General features: G+C 43.0%; 1 protein-coding gene and 1 long non-coding RNA gene across 3 annotated transcripts in view; one reads left to right on the top strand and one right to left on the bottom strand.

Annotated features, from left to right (window-relative positions):
- AKT2 (AKT serine/threonine kinase 2) overlaps window positions 1-10,452 on the bottom strand; it is a 38,681-nt gene extending 28,229 nt beyond the window's left edge. The window contains exon 1 of one of the 2 annotated variants that reach the window (XM_073549308.1): window positions 10,322-10,452. The gene's annotated coding sequence lies outside the window, so the exon portion shown is untranslated. Of the gene's footprint in view, window positions 1-10,116; window positions 10,138-10,321 lie in introns of those variants that run through there. The other variant, XM_073549309.1, reaches the window with a different exon arrangement.
- A 58-nt stretch (window positions 10,453-10,510) lies between these two features.
- Window positions 10,511-12,207, top strand: part of LOC141052095 (uncharacterized) — a 61,814-nt gene continuing 60,117 nt past the window's right edge. Inside the window, exons 1-2 of the long non-coding RNA XR_012220743.1 lie at window positions 10,511-10,557; window positions 11,749-11,972. This is a non-coding gene — a long non-coding RNA (uncharacterized lncRNA). The remainder of the gene's footprint in view (window positions 10,558-11,748; window positions 11,973-12,207) is intronic.

Raw genomic sequence — 12,207 nt, 5'->3', positions numbered from 1 at the left:
CGACTCAGACTCCACAGCCCTGCTAAAAAATCAGCAATATTTCATCCACGCACAATCCAAAGCTAAAGCGTTGAGTAATAATGATGGGCACAGTGCAGCAAAGCAAGGTAGGTAATAAAGGAGGAAGCCACATAATGCAACGGTGACCTACAGGAGCCACAGACCCAAGGCACCGGCAATGTAGATGTGCCACTTTGTCTTAATGCGTAAGAGTACAAGGTGGACTGCCATGGACGCACAGCAAGTGTACATGTAGCACGTCTGGATGTGTTGCAGATTTGCATTGCAAAAAGGGTGAAACCTGCAGAGAAAGTATGCATCAGAAAATGACAATGATGTAAAATCCACACCATGTTTTTTTTTTTTGCAGCAAGTGGATGAGATGTTAAAAATCGCATTGACTTAGTCGCTTCTGTATTACACCCACAGTCAGCTGCTAATATGCATCAATGGACTGAAATAACGCTGCAACGTTCACTCACTGATGAGGATTTCCCAAATTATGCGGCGACACAGGGAAGCCTAGTTGGCATGTTCCGGCTCATTGTTGCCGAGTCCTGCAGATACTTGCATTTCATTATGCAATGCAGCAGAGGGGAGGGGGGACAGATTACCATTCCAAGGAAAACATTTTCCATCCAAACTAATTATTTGCTGGAAATCCCCCATCAGACACTGTGACTCAAAAGGTACTCTATAAAACAAAAAAAAAAAAAAACAAACAAAAACCAGGAGGAGATAATGGGGAAAATACTCCAGAAATCCTATGCAAAAGAGAAACTCTGAAGAAGTCACTATCATGAATCCCTCCAAGAGATGACTGAAGGGTTCCTAAAAATTCCACAGATGGCACTTTACACAGGCAGAGTCTGGAGGAACAGGAGACCCCCACAGCATTTAATTTCAGCCATAGAAATGCGGTACCCAGGGTGTTTGTAGGGTCGATCAGCTGGTGTGATCTGTACTTTATGCAGTGGTATAGCCTCCCTAACCTACATAGATGGCAGATGATACCAATCTGCAGTCAGCATCCACTCGGTCAGGGTTTGAGGGCCAATCTACATTATTAATTGTGAGCACTACATACACTGATGGAGGACCCCCCAAAAAACCACACACTCCGAGTGCTGGTAAAGAGGCCGCATCTGACCACTTCTGTGCATTTTCCTTACTCTCTAATCAATGGGAAATAGCTGTAAATTCGTTTTTATGTATGGAGCAGAGATCGCACCACATATAAGAAAAAAAAAAAAAAAAAAAAAATTAGCAGAAGAGATACTCTACTGGGACACGGAAGACTGCAGATACACTGCCTACAAGTAGTATTCAACCCCCTGCAGATTTAGCAGGTTTGATAAGATGCAAATAAGTTAGAGCCTTCAAACTTCACACAAGAGCAGGATTTATTAACAGATGCATAAATCTTACAAACCAAAAAGTTATGTTGCTCAGTTAAATTAATAACTTTTAAACATACAAGTGTGGGTCAATTATTATTCAACCCCTAGGTTTAATATTTTGTGGAATAACCCTTGTTTGCAATTACAGCTAATAATCGTCTTTTATAAGACCTGATCAGGCCGGCACAGGTCTCTGGAGTTATCTTGGCCCACTCCTCCATGCAGATCTTCTCCAAGTTATCTAGGTTCTTTGGGTGTCTCATGTGGACTTTAATCTTGAGCTCCTTCCACAAGTTTTCAATTGGGTTAAGGTCAGGAGACTGACTAGGCCACTCCAACACCTTGATTTTTTGCCTCTTGAACCAGGCCTTGGTTTTCTTGGCTGTGTGCTTTGGGTCGTTGTCTTGTTGGAAGATGAAATGACGACCCATCTTAAGATCCTTGATGGAGGAGCAGAGGTTCTTGGCCAAAATCTCCAGGTAGGCAGTGCTATCCATCTTCCCATGGATGCGGACCAGATGGCCAGGCCCCTTGGCTGAGAAACAGCCCCACAGCATGATGCTGCCACCACCATGCTTGACTGTAGGGATGGTATTCTTGGGGGTCGTATGCAGTGCCATCCAGTCTCCAAACGTCACGTGTGTGGTTGGCACCAAAGATCTCGATCTTGGTCTCATCAGACCAGAGAACCTTGAACCAGTCTGTCTCAGAGTCCTCCAAGTGATCATGAGCAAACTGTAGACGAGCCTTGACATGACGCTTTGAAAGTAAAGGTACCTTACGGGCTCGTCTGGAACGGAGACCATTGCGGTGGAGTACATTACTTATGGTATTGACTGAAACCAATGTCCCCACTGCCATGAGATCTTCCCGGAGCTCCTTCCTTGTTGTCCTTGGGTTAGCCTTGACTCTTCGGACAAGCCTGGCCTCGGCACGGGAGGAAACTTTCAAAGGCTGTCCAGGCCGTTGAAGGCTAACAGTAGTTCCATAAGCCTTCCACTTCCGGATGATGCTCCCAACAGTGGAGACAGGTAGGCCCAACTCCTTGGAAAGGGTTTTGTACCCCTTGCCAGCCTTGTGACCCTCCACGATCTTGTCTCTGATGGCCTTGGAATGCTCCTTTGTCTTTCCCATGTTGACCGTGTATGAGTGCTGTTCACAAGTTTGGGGAGGGTCTAAAATAGTCAGAAAAGGCTGGAAAAAGATAATTAATCCAAACATGTGAAGCTCATTGTTCTTTGTGCCTGAAATACTTCTTAATACTTTAGGGAACCAAACAGAATTCTGGTGGTTTGAGGGGTTGAATAATAAATGACCCTCTGAATAAACTTTTCACAATTTAAAAAAAAATTAAACAAAGAAATAACATTCTTTTTTGCTGCAGTGCATTTCACACTTCCAGGCTGATCTACAGTCCAAATGTCACAATGCCAAGTTAATTCCAAATGTGTAAACCTGCTAAATCTGCAGGGGGTTGAATACTACTTGTAGGCACTGTATGTACCAGGAGTCTCAGCGTTTGTGGCGCAGTAGACAACTACCGTTCCCTTCCTCTCCATTACTGTACCTGCACTGGATGGAGGGCACTGCCATGATGCCAACATGTTCTGATCCCACATCAGAGAGTGGAAACACAGCAGATTGCAGAATGTTTGTTTTGTGCGCTGCATCAATAATACGCAAATTCTTATCTCTCTGGAAACTTCTATCAGCACCCAGACCAAAACCAGGAGATGGGGGGGGGGGGGGGGGGGGGGGGAAGAAAGAAAAAAAAAAAAAAACCCAACAGGCCAAACAGCGAGCACAAGGGAAGGCAGGCGGTGTGGAGAGTAAACACCTCCGCTGGGGTTCACCTGATGCTTCTTATCTTTCTCCAAGAGATCACGCCAAGGGGATGGCATGGATCGAAACGGAGAGGGAGACAGATGGGCCACTACGGACTGTTCTAATGATTCTGTTTGAACAAGGGGGGGGGGGGGGGGAAACGTACAAAGTGCTGGTTACTAATGGGAAGACTTAAAGTGCACCTGACACCACTGCCCTACCTGACGGCTGATCCTCGAGTTACAGGGGGCGGTTTTCCTTCCCAATATCTATGAGGTTGCCAGTGAGTAATCCAGAAGGATCCTGAATTGGTGTCCATTTAAGAGAAATCAACGCATCGGTAATATGTTCCCAATCACCAAATGCCACAGATTAAACCCCCTTCACCCTCAAAAAAAAATAGGTATGTTAGGCTTTTTCAATTGCCAATGTGCCATGCATTTTACTAGTGGATAGCAGCTGTGACAAACTTCTGTGGATCCATCCTACGGCTTTTCAGCTGACATTTTGTATACTTGGCTTTTATCAGCACTTGTTCAATGAGTAAAATTTGCAAACCCTTTAAATAAGTGTTTTGTCTGTTTAATAGGGTACATTCTCCCTTTGGTGCAGCCTGTGCAGGCACCTCCATGATTATATAGGAATTATCACAATGTGGAAGTATTGCTGTGACCATGCGGGTGTGTGCAGAGCACAGCGTGTTGTTTACTTCACACACGAGAGGAAGTAGATGAAAGCGTACAAGTCTCTAGCAATACAATGTACACATCCTTAATGTGCAACCCTAGTAACGTAGATTAGGAAGAGAATACCCCATACCATGCAGCGATTAGACTTGCCCCCACTAAGATGGAGCTCAGAAGAGGGCACAATTATGGTAGGAAAACTGAAAACTTACAGGCTGATCCTCATGCAAGTCTACAATGATGTGGTTTTTTTTTTCTTGCTCCATTTCTACTGAATGGAAACAAGTTACTGATTGGAAAATGTTTCCATTGATTTCGTCATTTTCCTAGCCATCTCGATTTATTTAGTATCGAGTATCCCAGAGCTTAAAAGCCATCAGTAAGACTATTAATAGTTGTCCTGAGGAATGTTTTGCCAAGCTGAATGCACTTGAGCAAGTCATCAAGATCCGTTGCTGGCAGGTTCCTTTGCAATTACTGACCAATGACATCCCAGATGCGCTTGATGGGAGAAAAGTCTGGAGATGCCAGAGACCATGGCAGCACGTTTAGGCCACCCAGGCTGCTCACAGTAACACAAGCAACACACAGCCTGGTGTTATAGTGTTCAAAAATGGCTCCTGGGACACCTGAGAAATGGCCATACCATTGGTTAAAAAAAAAGGCAACAATGATCTGTTTAGTTACCTGGAATGAAGACTAGAAGGCACCAGATACTGTACATTGTGCCACCCCACAATCCTGGACTGGTGTGACGTTCCCTTATGAAGCCTGAGGTCCACTCAGATTCAAAGAATGACACATAGCGATCCATTCTGTACTGCAAGTGGCACAAGATGTCACATACTGAGCCTCAGGCATCAAACAGTGTCTATACAAGCCATCAGAAGACGTTTGCAAGACATTGGGCTTTGAGAGACGTCCAGGAACAGGAGCTCCATTGACCTCACTCAAAGACTATCATTGTGCAGAGGAGGATGGCAGTGGAGGCTATAATTCGAGGTCTATCCTCTTCAGAGACAAGTCCCACTGTAGACCTGAAAGCAATGATAGTTGGAAATTGGCCCGGAGACGACGTAGGCAATGGCATGAAGAGGTCTTCACAAGGGCCTGCCCCCCAGGAGCCATTTTTCAAGGTGACAACACAAGGCAATATGTTGCTACTTTGAGCAGCCTACATGGTCTAAACATGTTACCATGGTCTGCCAAATATCTGGACTTTTCTTTCATTGGGCACATCATTAATTGACAACTGCACAGGGAGCTGCCAGAAGTGGATATTGATGATTTATGTGCCCAAGTGCATTCAGAGGAGCAGAACCTTCCTCAGACGACCATTAACCTCACTGAGAGCAGCCGAAGCGGTCACTGCGGGGATTTCTGAACATGGTGCTCATACTCCATACTGAATAAATTGAGGTTTTGAAAATTTTGTTTGCATTTTTTCACCATTTGCACATCTGTGACATGTCTACCCATCCGGTGATTTCCATCATTCTATGACTTTCTTGTTGTTGCAACTTCACTGCCAAGTGTAGGTAAGGGTCATCTCATAGAAAATCCGGCACGGTTTTTACGGTCGCCGATAACCAGTGTAATGCATGAATGGGGTCAAGACTACCAGAGTAGTTCTGCATCCAGCTTAATGGTTTGTTCACATGACCGTACAGCGGCCATGTTATCAAAAAAAATTCCTGGCCTGACCACAGGTCTCCTGACCTGAGCTGTTTGTGTAATAAATGCCTATGAGTTCAGCTCAGAAGACATGCGGTTGGGCCAGAAATTGAGGCCATAACACGGACTGTAAAATATGGCCACTAAACGGTCATGGGAATAAGCCTAGTGTTTCAAATGGACAGCACATGGATGTGTTCACATCACAGACCCATCGATTGCAATGTAGTTTGATCCACAAAGTAGACCACAGTCAGACATGCCTCTGTCCAAAATGACATGTAAAAAAAAAAAAAAAAAAGCCACAAATTATGTGTCCAATCTGTTTAAAAATTGGGTAGCACAAATAAGCTAAAAATGGATGTGTGAATTCAGCATAACAGATGAGTCCTGTGACTCCAACACCCATAAGGCATATGAACAGGCCTCCTTTAGTTTTTTTTTTTTTATTAATTGTATTCATTTTGGGCTAAAAATCATTTTTTGCAATATGGTTTCATTACAACTTTTGCACAGTTAGCCATTTAAAGCATATGTTCTGCATTATCCAATTCTGGCTGCAAAGTGGTTTAACTGAGAAGCCATCAGTGAGCTCAATCTAAGGGAAGAGTCAGAAGGCCGCATAACTCAAGACGGAGATTCACAACGGAATGCTTAGGACTGGCCAAGTGCAACAGCTACATAGAAATACATAGAGCTCTCAAGCTCGGGTCAGAAGAGCAGCCGGTCAAGTCTGAGCATTGTGCTACGATCCCTGTCCAAGTTTTTCGGCTGTCTGACTCTTCCCTAAAGGGCATGTCACACCAAGAGATATCGCTAGCAATATCGCTATAACTAGTGACGTTATAGCGATATTGCTAGCGATATCACTGTGTCTGATACTTACCTACGACCGGCTCCCCCGCTGGTTATCGCTGATCGCGCGAGAACGTTCAGGACTGTTTCTCGTCGTCAGCTTCCTGCGGCGCTTCCTGCTGTGAGGACGAGCGACGCGTGGAGCCGGGCGGGAGGACGCAGGATCGCCGCGTCTGACAGGTAAGTAGCGACCCCCGTCCCCAGCGATGTCGCTGGTGAGATCTGCCTGTTTGGCAGCTCACTAGCGACCACTTAGCGATGTACCAGCGATCCTGACCGCGTCATATCGCTGGTCAGGATCGCTGGTACATCGCTAAGTGTGACAGTACCTTAAGAGTCGAATAGGATAGTTTTGTACCTCATCTGTCATTTCCCCAGGTTCTTCACTGCTGATTTAGGATCACAACAAAATTGAACATGCAATGAAAGAGCTGGTGCAAAACTGCAAAAATTTGCTTAATTAAAAAAAAATTGCCAAAAATTATTTTCAGCCTTTAGCAAATTACCTGCATATTATTCAAAAATAAAAAAAGTTGTATTTAAGTTATCCCCGTCTGTTCAAAGGATAGCATTGGGTAGTCAGGAATGGCTTACTTTTTTCCTTTTAATACACATAATTCACTCCCCATAATACATAACTAGGGCTACATGGCAGGTCGCCTGTGTGAAAGAACAGTAGTACTCATCGCTCTATTGACTTCTATGGGACTGCAGTAACAGGAGCGTTACTGCTCCGTTCACACACAGGACTGTGATACCACCTCTCGAGACTAGTGGGGACCACACGAGTCAGACTCCAATAGCAGTAGCTACCATTTGTTATTACTTGCACCAAATAAGTCATGGAAAAACCTTTTAAAATCTCATGTCTACCATCTATCATAATTTGTACCATAAAGAAGAAACCAAGTGATGAAGTTAATGGATTAAACTGTGGAGTCTGTACCCTAAATCCTGACCAAGCACTTAAAGTATGAACATGGCTGAATACATCAGTAGAAAACCTGAACCTTCTAGTGCCTAGATGGTTTGCTTCAATGTAGCAGTGCAGGCAAAATATATCAAACTGGAGACCCATGAAGAGTAGACTGGATACAATTGTAGCAAACCTACTTGGTACATACAGGCTGTATTTGTGTAAACAAGAATATTTCCATTCACCGCCAGGCAGCAGTGATCTAGAAAATGACAAGACTGAAATAAAGATTAGGAAGAGCCGTTCAGCCTAAATTGCAATTCAGTTGTGTTTTGACCATTAATATTGCCAAAAATAAAACGAAGGTAGAGAATGAATGGCTACTGCACCTCAGAGCCCAGTCTTTCGGATGTGACATCTTAGGCTAGGTTTGCGAATTTTACGCAGCTAAAATCTGCAGCATTTTACAGAAACAAATAGAGTAATACTTAGCCTCATCCACATGTTGCACTTATTTTATTCTACATGAGGAATGTGTGCAAAAATTGTCTTTTGCTGTATTTTTTTTTGTTTACAGTCAAATAATAAATTCTATTTTGGAAATGCATCGTTTTTATTCCTATTCTTTTCATTGGAAGCTCTAAATCCACATGTGTAACTGCTGATGCAGCATTATTTTGGTGCATTGCAGCGAAAAAAGAAATACATGAATCAGTGCGGAAAATATGCACAGATTTTAGATGCGGATCTCTGTATAGAAATCTGCAAACACACTTGTGACCTCAGCCTTCATGGTGGTAATAACACTTTTGGGCCGAATTAAGAGGTCCATGAAACATGGTCTGTCTATGCCAATGAAGAGAATTTGGGTAAGGATGCCCAAGGCCAGTTCAGGCAACACAGTCTGAATTCGGGCCGTCCAGAAAGTTTGATACTTTCTCTGGTTTCCGTTTTAGACATTTTTTAGCTATCCAAATAATAACAGTTTGGTATGGGGCTCCATGTCCTGAGCAATGCCTCCCGAACATGCCTCCTAAATAGATGTCAAATTAAAGGTTGTGCACACACGTGCAGCATCATCTCTATTCCATATCCCAGTAGGTAGAATATTCTTACAGAACCGGTTTTAGGGTCAACTAAATGGGGATTCCCACAAATCTGATATTAACAAGATAAGTGCTAATTCACACCACTTTGTTGCGGTCAGATTTGATTAACCATACCAGGCTGGGGGGGGGGGGGGGGGGGCAACACAAAGGCAGTTATCAGGACGAATCACGTTACCAAAAATAATGAAAAAAAAAAAAAAAAAAAAAAAGTCTGTGCAACTTCTCTGCAACTTGCTGTTGAACAATTGCATTAGAACCTATGGCAAATGTGTCTCGTGGGACTTGCAACCCATGACAGAAGATCTAACACATTTGGAAACATATGCAACTATGTTGCAGTACGTTGCAACACGACACCAGAAGAAATCCCTAGATGCAATGCAACATTGTGACACATTGCTGCCATGTTCACACAGGGTTTTTTTTTTGCTGCGGTTTTACAGCAGTCAAAATTGCTCATTTGCCAGTAAACATGCTGCATTCAAATGACCCATTTTGCTGTTTGTTTTTTTTTTAGTTGAGATTACATGGGGCTTTATCCATTATACATGTTTAATATAGTTAGTTCTAGTCACCAAAGATGCAACGAAAAACATTTGCTGCAGCGTTTTTCGTACTCTCATTACCTGCTATAGGTGAAAACAAAATGCTACATAAACACTGAAAGGATTGACAGCTGCAGACATTAAAAATGCCGCTGTTCTCAAATTCAGTCAGGAAAACAAAATCAAGCGTGTGCATGAGGTTTCTGAAATCTTAGTTTTTTTGCAGGTATTGTAAAAAGCAGCTATTTTGCATTAAAAAAAAAAAAAACTCATTGTGGGCACGTAGCCCAATGGGTGCAAGGTGCGGTTGATACCCTAGGTAAAGCCCAAATGATCTCTAGAATTTTGAAAATAGGTTGCTCAATGCAAAAGTCACAGCACCCCGTTGCATTTTATGATCTCCTGTGGTGACACTGTTTTACAGAGATGTTGGATTTTCTGTCAGATTTTGCACGCGACTTACCAGCCATAAACTTCAATGCAAGTCGCATGTGATGAAGACTATTCTGCAGTTTGTTTTTTTAAAACGTTTATGCAGCAAAATCAGTCTTGACAAGTTGTACGCAACACGTGTTGGCCCAAACAAACATGGACAATAAAATACGACCGCTATACAGTGCTGCGAGTTAACCCATCTTGCCATTAACACCTGACAGGTGGGACATACCCATGTGTCAAGATTTACGACGTCCGTTCCCTGTAACGGGAGTCTAGCTATGCGGGTACTGGGGTCCACTGGCTTCTATGTTACACCCCTGACCTCATCATTTACTACCGTTACTATACCGTACACCATATTCTGCAAGCCCCGCTCAGGCACAATAATCAGGCAACTAGGGTCACGACCGCAATGTTACACCTAATGGCTGCCAATGGGGTACACAACCACCAAAAATACAAACCTGTGGGGGATTAATGGTCATCAAGTCACCATCCTGGATACCAATACAATGGCTTTTTTTGTGTTTGCTTTTTTTATTGCTACAAAAAGCTTAAAAAAAAAAGCACCCTACTATCTGGTGGCACGAGTATATACTGCAGTTTTCAGCAGTGTTTGTATATGGCCTTTCTGTATACATTAATGAGCAGCCACATGACAGCCCTCACCGTCCTCCATTAGTCTTCTAGGCTTGTTTACCACCAAGCAGCTGGGACTAGATGGTAGGCCAGCGTGTGAAGAAGCAGTGTAATGCCCCTAGGCCGCTGTGTACAGCTCACCGTTCACCCCCTCCTCGCCTTTTATACCCCCTCCTCACCGTCTACTACAGCGATGGCCGACTAGGCCGCAAGTCAAGCCTTTCCTAACGCTTACCTCCCACAGTCAGGCTCCGCTCACCCAGCAGCTCTCCGCTCTCATGTCTCCCTCCTCACGAAAGTTGCGGCGTTACAGAGAATGGAGGCCAAGCATATCCGCCTACATCCGCCCGTAAAAAGAAAAAAAAAAACCTAGAAAAAAAAATCTCAGGAAAGGCTCAATCCGCCATCTTTGATTAGGGCAAATGCCCTGCGCTGACATGTCTGAAGGGAATGTGAGGTGAAAATATGCAGGTGATATAGCTGGTGCACACTGTGATGCGATTACATGTCTGTGGCCATAATATTAAAATGGTAAATAGCTTATTTATAGGAAACCATTGCCCCGCTATATCTGTTGTGCGTATAGGAACGGGACTAACCTGCAAAAACGTCGTTAATAATGATATAACTGTCGGGGCAGGGTCACACATAGCAGTTGTTCATGGAGGTTTATGTGGTTCTATGGGCGACTCAGTGGTCCCCTCTTCGCTTCCAATATTTCCCCCTCGCCTTCCAAGAGCTAAAACTTTTTTTTTTATTTTTATTTTGGTAGAGTTATATAAGAGTTTTATTTATTTTTTTGCGGGGCAAGTTGAAGTTTTTATTGGTCTCATTTTGGGCTTCGTATGACTTTTTGATTTATTTTTCTTCCATTTATTTCGGGAGGTGAAATGAACAAGCAACAGCTATTCAGCCATTTTGATTTTTTTTTTATATTTTATTGTTTTGGATAGTTATCCATGCAGTGATACCAAATACGTTATTCAGTTTATATATATTAATATAAATTAATTAATTAATATATTAATTATTTTGTCATTTTTAAATTTATTTTACATATATATATGTATTTTTTTTACATACATTATTTTTCGTGCTGTTTTTGTTCCCCCCCAGGGGACTTGAAACAGAAATAAATTAATCACTTGTACAATTACACTGAAATACTATAATATTGCATCGTATTGTAAAAGTTATTAAGTGTACTAACATAGCAGTAGGCCCCTGGCGACCATAACATTGCCTTCAGCTCCCCATTCCCATCCTCTTCAGTGGGGTACTATGGTGATCAGTAGTTACATTCAGGTTCCCGCTGTACTTCCATGCTGACACCGTAGACATCCATGTTGTAATGGCAGGTTCAGCTCCTGAGCCTGCTTTTACATGCAGTGAACACAGGCGAGTAGGCCCAGTGCCAGCTCCACAAAGATGTGACCTTGATGTGGTTGAAAATCATGCTAATATATTTTTTTTATTGTGCTTGCTCTGGTTTTAAAACGTCAATTAATATCCACATTTTTTTTAGCTAAAATCATTATGCCAGTTTTCACTCAGACCCTTTTTTCAGTTGCACTTCAAGGAGACAATGTGAATGTCTACACCGCTATATATTTAATGCTTATAGCCGTTCTTGAGATATTAACACTTTTTTTTTGTTTACAGCTCGTTGTCTTGGAGACCGAACACCGCTGCTATCTAGCTTGTAAGCACTGCGCTTAAGATGCCCCAGATTGGGAGGTAACAGTGCACTCCAGCAATCCTGCAGCGCTTACAAGCTTAAAAGCTCAGTGGTAAAGAGCATGAAAGAAATGTGAGAAGTTTGGAAAAAAAATTTCATGAGAAAAAGGAGTCAATAGTAAACTGGCAATTCACTAACGGATCAAGAGGTACAAGACACTGGATTAAGACCTGCTACTGTAGATTCTATGTACTTTTCTCTGCCTACAAATGATGAGTGAACATGCTATGATAAGCTGTTATCCAAGCATGCTCGGTGCTAACAGAGTGTCTTCAGCGTGCTCGAAAAATATGTTCGAGTCCCTGTGCCTGAATGTCTCATGGGTGTTCGACAGCCACAACACATGCAGGTGGGTCGCCCTCCCAGGGCTGTGGGGTACTCGG

This window comes from Dendrobates tinctorius, unplaced genomic scaffold (genome assembly GCF_039654945.1).
Source record: "Dendrobates tinctorius isolate UK_male_01 unplaced genomic scaffold, ASM3965494v1 ptg000158l, whole genome shotgun sequence".
NCBI lineage: Eukaryota > Metazoa > Chordata > Amphibia > Anura > Dendrobatidae > Dendrobates > Dendrobates tinctorius.
Note: the sequence above shows the minus strand (reverse complement) of the source record. Positions and strands in the feature narration are given on the sequence as shown.